At 47.2% G+C, this 14,822-nt stretch overlaps 1 protein-coding gene across 1 annotated transcript in view; it reads left to right on the plus strand.

Annotated features, from left to right (window-relative positions):
• The first annotated feature begins 5,781 nt into the window (after positions 1-5,781).
• Positions 5,782-14,822, plus strand: part of LOC129864864 (E3 ubiquitin-protein ligase pellino homolog 1) — an 84,931-nt gene continuing 75,890 nt past the window's right edge. Inside the window, exon 1 of the mRNA XM_055937162.1 lies at positions 5,782-6,380. The gene's annotated coding sequence lies outside the window, so the exon portion shown is untranslated. The remainder of the gene's footprint in view (positions 6,381-14,822) is intronic.

Consider the following 14,822-nt stretch of genomic DNA (forward strand, 5'->3'; position numbering starts at 1 on the left):
TGATCTGTGTTGTTGATGTCTGATGGTATTGATCTGTGTTGTTTCCGTTGATGTCTGATGGTATTGATCTGTGTTGTTGATGTCTGATGGTATTGATCTGTGTTACTTCCGTTGATGTCTGATGGTATTGATCTGTGTTGTTTCCGTTGATGTCTGATGGTATTGATCTGTGCTGTTGATGTCTGATGGTATTGATCTGTGTTGTTTCCATTGATGTCTGATGGTATTGATCTGTGCTGTTGATGTCTGATGGTATTGATCTGTGCTGTTGATGTCTGATGGTATTGATCTGTGCTGTTGATGTCTGATGGTATTGATCTGTGTTGTTTCTGTTGATGTCTGATGGTATTGATCTGTGTTGTTTCCGTTGATGTCTGATGGTATTGATCTGTGCTGTTGATGTCTGATGGTATTGATCTGTGTTGTTTCTGTTGATGTCTGATGGTATTGATCTGTGTTGTTTCCGTTGATGTCTGATGGTATTGATCTGTGTTGTCTCTGTTGATGTCTGATGGTATTGATCTGTGCTGTTGATGTCTGATGGTATTGATCTGTGTTGTTTCTGTTGATGTCTGATGGTATTGATATGTGTTGTTTCTGTTGGTGTGTGATGGTATTGATCTGTGTTGTTGATGTCTGATGGTATTGATCTGTGTTGTCTCTGTTTATGTCTGATGGTATTGATCTGTGTTGTCTCTGTTGATGTCTGATGGTATTAATCTGTGTTGTTGATGTCTGATGGTATTGATCTGTGTTGTGTCTGTTGATGTCTGATGGTATTGATCTGTGTTGTTTCTGTTGATGTCTCATGGTATTGATCTGTGTTGTTTCTGTTGGTGTGTGATGGTATTGATCTGTGTTGTTGATGTCTGATGGTATTGATCTGTGTTGTTTCTGTTGATGTCTGATGGTATTGATCTGTGTTGTCTCTGTTGATGTCTGATGGTATTGGTCCTGGTTCAAAAGTCAAGGACACTTTATTTAAATTGGATGTCTTATTTAGAGCACGGGCTTTTTCTGTTGGTGTGAATCCCTTGGTGTCATGTGACCTACAGATGCCAACGTTAACACTTGAACTTCTACTAATAGCTTCTCTCACCAAACTGTGTTAAACAAATACAGGTAGATCACGTACGTGGCTGCCCAGTCACCCGCATGCTCCCTGTAAATTCCCTGCAATATGCTAAACATTCTAAAAATGTGTTCATGGTTACTGTCTCCATGGCAGCCCGACAACAGAGCACGAGCCGGCCCCTAAACACCAGAGCCTGTGATAATCCTGTGACACCACCAGGCTTCCCTCCACACACACACACGTGCTTTAGGTGCCCTTTGCGCCGCTGCTGAACGCAATCCTGTCGTTGCTATGTTTTGTTGCTTTAGCCCCGACAACAACAACAACACCCTGAAATGCACTCTTGGTAAGAGCGGAACAGAACACAGTGGTCTCTTTGAATTGAGCCCCTTCAGAATGTAACTCTTGAGTTCCAATGTGATGTTTCTCGAGTCCTCATACAGAGGTGTATTCACTTCAGTGGCCTTTTGGAAAAGATAACTATTTGCTAAACATCCATCAGACCTGAAGCGTCCTGTGTGCTTTTGCACGTGGAGTCAAAGCGCCTGCGTCAGACCTGCTGTGTTCAAATACCATGTGCAACCTTTTAAATACTTGTAGCATTTTCCCTAGCCTGCCTGGCGTGCCACGTGGGTGAAGTTTGCATGTTGCAACTATTCTATTGGTCGATTGCGCCAGGCAAGCTCAAGGACCAGCTAAAGTATTTACAATTATTTCAAATAGTATTTGATCCCAGGTCTTGACTCTAGAGGTGCTCTGTCCCAATGTTGGAAATGTTAAAGGGAGGTGTTGTGTTGGTGTTGTAGCTATGGCAACATAAACAGGAGTAGCAGGTAGTTTTCCAACAGAGATTAGAACATGGGCCTATGTACTGTATGTTCCCGTGTGGCTCAGCTGGTAGCGCATGGCACTTGCAATGCCTGGGCTGTGGATTTGATTCCCCACATGGGACCAGTATGAAAATGTATGCACTCACTACTGTAAGTTGCAGAGCGTCTGATAAATGACTAAAATATATTTTTTTATGTAAGCGTGTTAGGTAAAGGCTTAGAGAGTATGTGTGTAGTCCCTGCTGTAGTCCTATGTCCTATCCTATTCCCTATATAGTGCCCAGAGCTCCGGTAAAAAGTAGGGAGTAGGGTGCCGTTTGGGCCGTAGCTGTGTGTTTTATAGCCCTCTGACAGTGAGAGGGGTGAGGAATCGTGTGTTTTTGATTAACTTGACCACGGTCTAGTTTAATTAGTATTTCATCTGTCTTTGGCCCCAGTTGAATTTTCCCACTTACTGCAAGGGTCCCCAAGTTTTCTTCCTTTGTGACCCACGAATTGAGGTGTCTTTTGAGCCGCACACCCCCAAAAAACATACACAGACCAAAGAATAAGTCAAAAATATTAGAGAAAATGTTGCAGTTTCAAAGCTATTCTTTTGCAATTCCACACATCCTGGCACGGCGCTGAAAGAAATGTTGCAATTTTAAAGCCAATTTCCTGAAATTCTATACACTTTTCCATTGAGCTGAGAGACACATTTGCAATTTTTAAGCTAATTTGTTTAGAAATTCTCAAAGATTATAGGCTATTATTGACAAATGTATAGGTCCATTATCTTTTTACATACTTTATATTTGGTTTTAGTTGTTCAAGTTGACACTGAAAGTGTTTTTCTATCTCGAAAATGTTGGGGGGCAGGCAATGTCTGCCCGCGACCCACAAGTGGGTCCCGACCCACAGTTTAGGAACCACTGGTGTAGAAGACACGTACGCACGCACGTACGCAGGGTAAGTTACTTTCTATAGTTATAGTTACTAGTTAGCTGTCCAAATTGTAATCAGTAACATATCTTTTGCATTACCCAAACTCAGTAATGTAACCTGATTACTTTCAGTTACTTTTGGATTACTTTCCCCTTAAGAGGCATTACAAGAAGACAAAAAGGACCCATCTCAACACATTTGATTTCATCATAGTTGTCTCTGACTTGTGTTCAGACTCGCTCCGGTGGAACAAACTTTAACTTGTACCTTTTTTCAATGCTGAATTTGTCATTGACAACACAGAAAGGTGTCATAATGTATTTTTTTTTCTCGCAAACATCCTTTCTGAATTTAAAAGTAATCCAAGAAGTAATCATCTAGTTTTTCAAAAGTATCTGTAATCTGATTACAATATTTTTTCTGGTAGCAAAACTGATTACATTTACAGTTTTTTTTGTAATCAGATGACATGTAACTGATGATATGTAATGAGTTACTCCCCAACCCTGCACAGATAGACAAACGCTGGCATGGACACACACACACACTATCTCACTCTCTCTCTCTAACACACAGGCTTGTATGAGCCAGGGGAATGAGTAAGAGACATGACGTGATGAGGTAAACCAGGTCGTGATCAAAGGGATGATGGTGCATTCGTTCCCTTCACACAAACATTTTTCAAACACACACTTTCATTTTCACCTTCATTTTACAGCTTTTGGATGCATTTTGTCTTTGTGTAACGGAACCAAGAATGGCAGTGCATGGAAAAATGCACACAAAAAGTCACAGAACAATGCAAGGAAAAAGTGACATACACGGAAAAAGGCAAACACACAGCCAAGCACACACAAACAAGCACATACACCCTCCTAGGGAATGGGAAGGAAAGTCCTCTGCCTGTAGGCTTATGTTATGACTCCTTTCAATTTCTCCCTTCCATTGACATCTAGGGTGCTGGCATCTATAGAACAGGTTCACACGGGTGACATATTTGTCACACACGATGAGTGTCCACCATCAGCTGTGAGGGCAGTAGACCGTGAGCCCCATGCAACCAGGCTTCGGTGGCTTGTTACAGCCCGTCTCAAACTCCTCTGTGGGAGAGAGAGAGAGTCCCAAATGAATTTGGCAGCCTATTATTCCCTATATAGTATACTAGATTTGAGGGAATTTGCCACATATACAATGATTCATCTGTGTGGCATGAAGGTCTGGAGTAGAGTGAGATTATATCTGGGATCTATCGAGCCCAAGATCTATACCTCAGCATGAAGGTAGGGAGTTCTGTATCACACATATGGTCACAGGTAGATGGTGTTGTTCGGCCCGGCGCAACAGCGGAGGGCCAGTCTACCCATAAAGTCCTTATACTCTTGCTTAAGGGCCTTATCTTTTATATTAGTGAGAATTGATTTAAAAAAAACAAAAAGTTAAATTGATACAGGCCCTCGTAGGGCTAGTGCTTCCACACAGCCATATCTCCATGTTACAGTGCGTGTTTATGGAAAACAGACGGAAGACTGAGGCGACCACCTGTGCTATCTAGTGTGCTCCAAACACCTGTGTGTAAGTGTAACTCGGGAATAGTTTTGGCGGTTTAAGTTACTGAATTTTGAATATACTGAACAAAAATAAGCGCAAGAAGTGTTGGTCCTATGTTTTATGAGCTGAAATAAAAGTTCCCAGAAATGTTCCATACGCACAAAAGGATATGTGCAAAACTGTTGCAGTAAGTATCATTTTTATTTAAAAGATTATTCGTTGCTGATGAAAGGGCCATATGTTTCGAAAGCAGTATCGCAAGCAATGATTATTGACATTTCTCAACAGCATCGGGATTGTAGTTCACATGAGCCAGTCATGGGTGAAGTTAACTGCTGAAAACTGTAGGGAGAAGGCAGAATTCTGCCTAGAGTTTGAGAGCTAGGATCTATCCACAGAAACATGACCTAATATTCAAGCGCCTACGGCATGTTACGAACAAGCACTGACAAAGAAACATACCATCTCAGAACACAGGACCACACCCCACAACATAAATGTACATAGCAATGGGAAGCAGTTCATGGGAAGTGGTTTAATACCATTTTAAATGCTCCCCAGTAACTATGGGTCCCTTGGGAAACACTGACCAACACTTTGGTTCCTGCCTTGTCACATACGGTTTGATTGACATAAGACCAGTAAATTACTAGGTTCACCTGAATGAGCGATATTATATTGCCCTTTTCTGCTTTTTTTAACCTTTATTTAACTAGGCAAGTCAGTTAAGAACAAATTCGTATTTACAATGACGGCCTACCAAAAGACCTCCTGCGGGGACAGGGTTGGTATTAAAAATAAAATACAAATATAGGACAAAATAGACATCACGACAAGGGAGACACCACAACACTACATAAAGAGAGACCTAAGACAACAACATAGCATGTCAACAACACAGCATGGTAGCAACAACATGACAACAACGTGGTAGCGGCACAAAACATGGTACAAACATTATTGGGCACAGACAACAGCACAAAGGGCAAGAAGGTAGAGACAACGATGCATCACGTGAAGCAGTCCAACTGTCACTAAGAGTGTGAATGATTGAGTCTTTGAATGAAGCAGTCCAACTGTCACTAAGAGTGTGAATGATTGAGTCTTTGAATGAAGCAGTCCAACTGTCACTAAGTGTGTGAATGATTGAGTCTTTGAATGAAGCAGTCCAACTGTCACTAAGAGTGTGAATGATTGAGTCTTTGAATGAAGCAGTCCAACTGTCACTAAGTGTGTGAATGATTGAGTCTTTGAATGAAGAGATACAGCTGTCCAGTGTTTTTTACAGCTCGTTCCAGTCGCTAGCTGCAGAGAGCTGAAAAGAGGAGCGACGCAGGGATGTGTGTGCTTTGGGGACATGAGGGCTGCAGTAGGTATCTCAGATAGGTGGGCGTTAGGCCTAGGAGGGTGCATGCTCTGTCTTCTTCTTTGACGGACTGCGTGGTTTTACTCAGTTTCATTACATTAGCTGTAGGCTACCACATTAATGCATAATATATAAACAACTTGCACTTCACATTTCAAAACAAGTACTTGCATGGTGGCTTCAATGACAGGTTTAGATACTCTCTGCGGTGCCTTGTTAGGTCGAGAGCTCAACTACGATATCCACAATCCCTTTCGCATCATACGCGGCAGGTTTTTCTCGGATCGGAGTACGCTACAATTCAAAACGAGACGTACCTGTTTGTGTTCAACATACCTCCAACATAGTACTCTGCTGTCGGCACGGAGAGCGAAGCATTTCTTAAATACATTTTGGGAATGTAACTTTGTACAGGAAGAAAGCTAACACGAAAACGTCGTATGATTGGCCATTCTGACAGTTTTTTTTGTATCAAACATTGAGAGATTTGTTGACAAATTGCCTTTGTTAGCTAGTAAACAAGCTAGCTGAACGAAGTTGGGCTGAAGCGGCTGGTGGGAGATTGTTGTCACTTGCTCACTGAGCGGTGTGGCTCGGGGAGGAGAGAATCGACGGGAACCACCTCATCGACTCCGCTGTAAGTAGAACTAGCTAAGGCTAACCTTCCTCTCATTTACACAATATAACTAACCATATTAGCGTGCCAATCAGTTGACAATCTCCTGTTTTCCTTTGTGAACCCGCTAGCTAGCTAACATAAGGACAGTAGAATAACTAGCTAATATTATTGCTTGTTTGCTGGTGGAGAGATGTGCCAGGTAACGTTAACGTTACAGTAGCTAGTTATTCCTCTCAAAAACCTAGCTAGCTAACTAATAATGGTCATCATTTAGGCTATAACCAAATCTTCTCTTAACGTTAGTCATAACTATTTATTTTGGGCCATTGTAATATATAATAATATTTTATTCAAAGCTATTTAGTCATAAATCCATACATTTTTACGCATGGTGGTCCCGGGAATCGAACGCACTATTCCGGCTTTGTCTACCAACTGAGCTAACGTTACTAGCTAACAAACTAGGTTTTGCATGTCAAGTTGGAATGGGATATCATTCCCTTGTTCAAGCATCTGATCTGCTGGCTAGTCCCGCTTCTGCCTTTGTTGGTCCGGTCTGGCGATGACTTGGATCAGCCTTTTTGACATCCATGTCCCGTTGTCGTATCAATCATTCGGTTCCCCCTTTCCAATGATCTTATGTCTTATTTTATTGCGGATCAATGGCTCGAATTGTGATTTGACTTGCCACTCAGCTATTGTTTAGCTACAAACGTTGTCATCATTGCATTGCCAAAGGTTGTTGTTTACAAACTGATTTTTGGTCAGAATATTTTTTGTTTTTAAACTAGAGGATGTGCGCACACACACACACACACACACACACACACACACACACACACCACCATATGTTTTACTATCCTTGTGGGTACCTAGCCTTAACCTGACTCCTGAACTTAGCCCTAATTGTAACCAAAACACTAAACCTAACCCCTAAACTTAAAATAGCATTTGTCCTTCTGGGGATGTGGGAAATGTCCCCACTAGGGTTAATGTTCCTTGTTTTACTGTCCTAGTGGGGACTTGTGGGCATTTCCAGTACCCTCAAGGATAGTAATACACACACCCCTTCCCACTCCAGAGGGTCTGTCCCACTCCAGAGGGTCTGAGTGGGGGGGGGCTGTTCCACTCCAGAGGGTCTGTTTCTCTCCAGAGGGTCTGAGTGGGGGGGTCTGTCCCACTCCAGAGGGTCTGAGTGGGGGGGTCTGTCCCACTCCAGAGGGTCTGAGGGGGGGGGGGGGTCTGTCCCACTCCAGAGGGTCTGAGGGGGGGGGGGGGGGGGGTCTGTCCCACTCCAGAGGGTCTGAGGGGGGGGGGGGGGGGGGGGGGGTCTGTCCCATTCCAGAGGGTCTGAGGGGGGTGTCTGCCCCACTCCAGAGGGTCTGAGGGAGGGGGGGGGGGGGGTCTGTCCCACTCCAGAGGGTCTGAGGGAGGGGGGGGGGGGTCTGTCCCATTCCAGAGGGTCTGAGGGGGGTGTCTGTCCCACTCCAGGGGGTCTGAGGGGGGGGGGGGGTCTGTCCTCTATTGAATCTGTCTCTAAATCAGGTCTTCAGATAAAACACAGCTTGTGGTCAGTCAAAATGACTGCCTGATGCAGGTATCGGCTTACATGTGCAACAGTTTTCGCTGTGTAACGCACACACACACACAGACACACACACAGACACAGTGCGTCTCAGTTTCAGTCAGGAAACCGGAATTAAGTCCTGATGGGATCAGACAGGAATGGAGATGAAACAGCACCGTGTATCCATAGTAACCCCCGCCTGTCCAGCGTGTATCCATAGTAACCCCCGCCTGTCCAGCGTGTATCCATAGTAACCCCCGCCTGTCCACCGCGTATCCATAGTAACCCCCGCCTGTCCACCGTGTATCCATAGTAACCCCCGCCTGTCCAGCGCGTATCCATAGTAACCCCCGCCTGTCCAGCGTGTATCCATAGTAACCCCCGCCTGTCCAGCGCGTATCCATAGTAACCCCCGCCTGTCCAGCGCGTATCCATAGTAACCCCCGCCTGTCCAGCGCGTATCCATAGTAACCCCCGCCTGTCCAGCGCGTATCCATAGTAACCCCCGCCTGTCCAGCGTGTATCCATAGTAACCCCCGCCTGTCCAGCGTGTATCCATAGTAACCCCCGCCTGTCCAGCGTGTATCCATAGTAACCCCCGCCTGTCCAGCGTGTATCCATAGTAACCCCCGCCTGTCCAGCGTGTATCCATAGTAACCCCCGCCTGTCCAGCGTGTATCCATAGTAACCCCCGCCTGTCCAGCGTGTATCCATAGTAACCCCCGCCTGTCCAGCGTGTATCCATAGTAACCCCCGCCTGTCCAGCGTGTATCCATAGTAACCCCCGCCTGTCCAGCGTGTATCCATAGTAACCCCCGCCTGTCCAGCGTGTATCCATAGTAACCCCCGCCTGTCCAGCGTGTATCCATAGTAACCCCCGCCTGTCCAGCGTGTATCCATAGTAACCCCCGCCTGTCCAGCGTGTATCCATAGTAACCCCCGCCTGTCCAGCGTGTATCCATAGTAACCCCCGCCTGTCCAGCGTGTATCCATAGTAACCCCCGCCTGTCCAGCGTGTATCCATAGTAACCCCCGCCTGTCCAGCGTGTATCCATAGTAACCCCCGCCTGTCCAGCGTGTATCCATAGTAACCCCCGCCTGTCCAGCGTGTATCCATAGTAACCCCCGCCTGTCCACCGTGTATCCATAGTAACCCCCGCCTGTCCACCGTGTATCCATAGTAACCCCCGCCTGTCCACCGTGTATCCATAGTAGCCCCCGCCTGTCCAGCGTGTATCCATAGTAGCCCCCGCCTGTCCAGCGTGTATCCATAGTAGCCCCCGCCTGTCCAGCGTGTATCCATAGTAACCCCCGCCTGTCCAGCGTGTATCCATAGTAACCCCCGCCTGTCCAGCGTGTATCCATAGTAACCCCCGCCTGTCCAGCGTGTATCCATAGTAACCCCCGCCTGTCCAGCGTGTATCGATAGTAACCCCCGCCTGTCCACCGCGTGTCTGTAGGAAGCCCCGCCTATCCGGCGTGTCTGTGGGAACCCCCGCCTATCCAGCGTGTCTGTAGGAAGCCCCGCCTATCCGGCGTGTCTGTGGGAACCCCCGCCTATCCAGCGTGTCTGTAGGAAGCCCCGCCTATCCAGCGTGTCTGTAGGAAGCCCCGCCTATCCAGCGTGTCTGTAGGAAGCCCCGCCTGTACGGCGTGTAAGATATACATCAATCTGGTTTTCAATTTAGGCATCCTGTGTGTGTACGTGATGTACTGTTCTCTGGAGCTGTTGCTTCATGAGGCTTGGTACTGTGTGTTTGTGTGCATACTGTAGGCCTGTGTGTTTTGGCCTGTGTGTGTACACAATGTAGGGCCTGTGTGTTTTGGCCTGTGTGTGTGCATACTGTAGGCCTGTGTGTTTTGGCCTGTGTGTGTGCATACTGTAGGCCTGTGTGTTTTGGCCTGTGTGTGTGCACACTGTAAGCCTGTGTGTTTTGGCCTGTGTGTGTGCACAATGTAGGGCCTGTGTGTTTTGGCCTGTGTGTGTGCACAATGTAGGGCCTGTGTGTTTTGGCCTGTGTGTGTGCACACTGTAGGGCCTGTGTGTTTTGGCCTGTGTGTGTGCACACTGTAGGGCCTGTGTGTTTTGGCCTGTGTGTGTGCACACTGTAGGCCTGTGTGTTTTGGCCTGTGTGTGTGCACACTGTATGTGCCTGTACTCTGGATGGAATGCCTGGGTAGTTCCCCAGGTCATAACTGTGGGTGTGTAGGTGTGTGTTTTTTGCTTACGTTTGTGCATACTGTAAGCTTCTGAGTCTGTACTCTGAATGACATGTCTGGGTAAGTTCCCCAGGTCGTAGCTGTGCGTGTATGAGGCTCGGGACATCTGAGCAGCTTAGGCTGTAGGCTACACTCTGCAGTGTATGTGAAGCTTGGCACACTACTCTCCAGTTCAGCTTATTCGCTCCATTCAGTGAGCTGGGTTTGTGCGTGTGAGATGGAGGATTACCAGGGTTTGTCATGGAAAGTGGGTCAGACAGTGGGTATGTTTTTACTGTCGTTTCTGTTCGTGGGGTAAGAAAGACAACGGCCTGGTAAAATATCATCAGACGTTTTTCCAAAGTGCTGAAGCAGATTTGACTGTTGCTCTCTCTTTCTCAGTCTCTACACCTTGCGTCTCTCTCGGTCTCTCTCTCTCTATCTCGGTCTGTCTCTGTCTCTCGGTCTCTCTCTCTCTCTCGGTCTCTCTCTCTCGGTCTCTCTCTCTCGGTCTCTCTCTCTCGGTCTCTCTCTCTCGGTCTCTCTCTCTCGGTCTCTCTCTCTCGGTCTCTCTCTCTCGGTCTCTCTCTCTCGGTCTCTCTCTCTCGGTCTCTCTCTCTCGGTCTCTCTCTCTCGGTCTTTCTCTCTCGGTCTTTCTCTCTCTCTCGGTCTCTCTCTCTCGGTCTTTCTCTCTCTCTCGGTCTCTCTCTCGGTCTTTCTCTCTCTCTCGGTCTCTCTCTCTCGGTCTTTCTCTCTCTCTCGGTCTCTCTCTCTCGGTCTTTCTCTCTCTCTCGGTCTCTCTCTCTCGGTCTTTCTCTCTCTCTCGGTCTCTCTCTCTCGGTCTTTCTCTCTCTCTCGGTCTTTCTCTCTCTCTCGGTCTCTCTCTCTCGGTCTTTCTCTCTCTCTCTCGGTCTCTCTCTCTCGGTCTTTCTCTCTCTCTCGGTCTCTCTCTCTCGGTCTTTCTCTCTCTCTCGGTCTCTCTCTCTCGGTCTTTCTCTCTCTCTCTCGGTCTCTCTCTCTCGGTCTTTCTCTCTCTCTCGGTCTCTCTCTCTCGGTCTTTCTCTCTCTCTCGGTCTCTCTCTCTCGGTCTCTCTCTCTCGGTCTTTCTCTCTCTCTCGGTCTCTCTCTCTCGGTCTTTCTCTCTCTCTCGGTCTCTCTCTCTCGGTCTCTCTCTCTCGGTCTCTCTCTCTCGGTCTCTCTCTCTCGGTCTCTCTCTCTCGGTCTCTCTCTCTCGGTCTTTCTCTCTCTCTCGGTCTCTCTCTCTCTCTCGGTCTTTCTCTCTCTCTCGGTCTTTCTCTCTCTCTCGGTCTTTCTCTCTCTCTCGGTCTTTCTCTCTCTCTCGGTCTTTCTCTCTCTCTCGGTCTTTCTCTCTCTCTCGGTCTTTCTCTCTCTCTCGGTCTTTCTCTCTCTCTCGGTCTTTCTCTCTCTCTCGGTCTTTCTCTCTCTCTCGGTCTTTCTCTCTCTCTCGGTCTTTCTCTCTCTCTCGGTCTTTCTCTCTCTCTCGGTCTTTCTCTCTCTCTCGGTCTTTCTCTCTCTCTCGGTCTTTCTCTCTCTCTCGGTCTTTCTCTCTCTCTGTCTCTCTCTCTCTCTCTGTCTCTCTCTCTCTCTCGGTCTTTCTCTCTCTCTCTGTCTCTCTCTCTCTCTCGGTCTTTCTCTCTCTCTCGGTCTTTCTCTCTCTCTCGGTCTTTCTCTCTCTCTCGGTCTTTCTCTCTCTCTCGGTCTTTCTCTCTCTCTCGGTCTTTCTCTCTCTCTCGGTCTTTCTCTCTCTCTCGGTCTTTCTCTCTCTCTCGGTCTTTCTCTCTCTCTCGGTCTTTCTCTCTCTCTCGGTCTTTCTCTCTCTCTCGGTCTTTCTCTCTCTCTCGGTCTCTCTCTCTCTCTCGGTCTCTCTCTCTCTCTCGGTCTTTCTCTCTCTCTCGGTCTCTCTCTCTCGGTCTCTCTCTCTCGGTCTCTCTCTCTCGGTCTTTCTCTCTCTCTCGGTCTCTCTCTCTCTCTCGGTCTTTCTCTCTCTCTCGGTCTCTCTCTCTCTCTCGGTCTCTCTCTCTCTCGGTCTCTCTCTCTCTCGGTCTCTCTCTCTCGGTCTCTCTCTCTCGGTCTCTCTCTCTCTCTCTCGGTCTCGGTCTCTGTCTCTCTGTCTCTGTCTCTCTTTCTCTGTCTCTCTTTCTCTACTTCTTCCCTTCTAATTCTTTAGGTATATTCCAAACAGTCTCTCTCCCTCACCCTCTCTGCTTCCCTCTTCTCCTACTTCTCCATCCCTCTCTTTCTTATTCATGCACGTTAGGTCATTCATACAGTCATGGAAGGACATGCCTACGAACAGCTGAGCTGAAAGAAAATGTTAAATCTGGACACTGGAGCAGTTTGCTTCTGCACCTGACTGGAATGGGGGAAACATCTAAGTGTGTTTGTGGTTTGTGTTGTGAAGCTCTACCTTTTAGTCTAGCAGTTCACAACATTACAAATGCTGCTCTGAGGTGAAGTTTCCCCTGGGTTTTTATGTTTTAACCTTTTTATTTAACTAGGTAAGTCAGTTAAGAACAAAATCTTATTTACAGTGACGGCCCACACCGGCCAAATCCGGACGACGCTGGGCAAGTTGTGCGCCGCCCTATGGGACTCCCAATCACGTCCGGTTTTGATACAGCCTGGATTCAAACCAGGGTGTGTCTAGTGATGCCTCTAACACTGAGATGCAGTGTCTTAGACCGCTGCGCCACTCGGGAGCTCAAGGTACAGATCTAGGATCAGCTTTCCCTCCCCCAATGCTAACTAAAACTATTAGGAGGGGATGCTAAACTGTCCCAAAATCAGCATTTAGGAGCAACTTCACTCAACTCCAATAAGGTTCGCCTTATTAAGTCGTTTGTATTGTGAACACAACATTTATGATGTTGTCTTTGACTTTCACCCCTCAGATTTGGAAAGTGAATAACAAAGAGCTGATTGGTGGTTGTAGTAGCTAGTGTTAGAGAGGAGGGCTGGTAGTAGTAGTAGTTAGTGTTAGAGAGGAGGGCTGGTAGTAGTAGTTAGGGTTAGAGAGGAGGGCTGGTAGTAGTAGTAGTTAGGGTTAGAGAGGAGGGCTGGTAGTAGTAGTAGTTAGGGTTAGAGAGGAGGGCTGGTAGTAGTAGTTAGGGTTAGAGAGGAGGGCTGGTAGTAGTAGTAGTTAGGGTTAGAGAGGAGGGCTGGTAGTAGTAGTTAGGGTTAGAGAGGAGGGCTGGTAGTAGTAGTTAGGGTTAGAGAGGAGGGCTGGTAGTAGTAGTTAGGGTTAGAGAGGAGGGCTGGTAGTAGTAGTTAGGGTTAGAGAGGAGGGCTGGTAGTAGTAGTAGTTAGGGTTAGAGAGGAGGGCTGGTAGTAGTAGTAGTTAGGGTTAGAGAGGAGGGCTGGTAGTAGTAGTAGTTAGGGTTAGAGAGGAGGGCTGGTAGTAGTAGTTAGTGTTAGAGAGGAGGGCTGGTAGTAGTAGTAGTTAGGGTTAGAGAGGAGGGCTGGTAGTAGTAGTTAGGGTTAGAGAGGAGGGCTGGTAGTAGTAGTAGTTAGGGTTAGAGAGGAGGGCTGGTAGTAGTAGTTAGGGTTAGAGAGGAGGGCTGGTAGTAGTAGTTAGGGTTAGAGAGGAGGGCTGGTAGTAGTAGTAGTTAGGGTTAGAGAGGAGGGCTGGTAGTAGTAGTTAGGGTTAGAGAGGAGGGCTGGTAGTAGTAGTAGTTAGGGTTAGAGAGGAGGGCTGGTAGTAGTAGTTAGGGTTAGAGAGGAGGGCTGGTAGTAGTAGTAGTTAGGGTTAGAGAGGAGGGCTGGTAGTAGTAGTTAGTGTTAGAGAGGAGGGCTGGTAGTAGTAGTAGTTAGGGTTAGAGAGGAGGGCTGGTAGTAGTAGTTAGGGTTAGAGAGGAGGGCTGGTAGTAGTAGTAGTTAGGGTTAGAGAGGAGGGCTGGTAGTAGTAGTAGTTAGGGTTAGAGAGGAGGGCTGGTAGTAGTAGTTAGGGTTAGAGAGGAGGGCTGGTAGTAGTAGTTAGGTTTAGAGAGGAGGGCTGGTAGTAGTAGTTAGGGTTAGAGAGGAGGGCTGGTAGTAGTAGTAAGGGTTAGAGAGGAGGGCTGGTAGTAGTAGTTAGGGTTAGAGAGGAGGGCTGGTAGTAGTAGTTAGGGTTAGAGAGGAGTGCTGGTAGTAGTAGTAGTTAGTGTTAGAGAGGAGGGCTGGTAGTAGTAGTAGTTAGTGTTAGAGAGGAGGGCTGGTAGTAGTAGTAGTTAGTGTTAGAGAGGAGGGCTGGTAGTAGTAGTTAGTGTTAGAGAGGAGGGCTGGTAGTAGTAGTTAGTGTTAGAGAGGAGGGCTGGTAGTAGTAGTAGTTAGGGTTAGAGAGGAGGGCTGGTAGTAGTAGTTAGGGTTAGAGAGGAGGGCTGGTAGTAGTAGTTAGGGTTAGAGAGGAGGGCTGGTAGTAGTAGTTAGGGTTAGAGAGGAGGGCTGGTAGTAGTAGTTAGGGTTAGAGGGGAGGGCTGGTAGTAGTAGTTAGGGTTAGAGAGGAGGGCTGGTAGTAGTAGTTAGGGTTAGAGAGGAGGGCTGGTAGTAGTAGTTAGGGTTAGAGAGGAGGGCTGGTAGTAGTAGTTAGGGTTAGAGAGGAGGGCTGGTAGTAGTAGTTAGGGTTAGAGAGGAGTGCTGGTAGTAGTAGTTAGGGTTAGAGAGGAGTGCTGGTAGTAGTAGTAGTTAGGGTTAGAGAG

The sequence above is a fragment of the Salvelinus fontinalis genome, chromosome 1, assembly GCF_029448725.1.
Source record: "Salvelinus fontinalis isolate EN_2023a chromosome 1, ASM2944872v1, whole genome shotgun sequence".
Classification (NCBI taxonomy): domain Eukaryota; kingdom Metazoa; phylum Chordata; class Actinopteri; order Salmoniformes; family Salmonidae; genus Salvelinus; species Salvelinus fontinalis.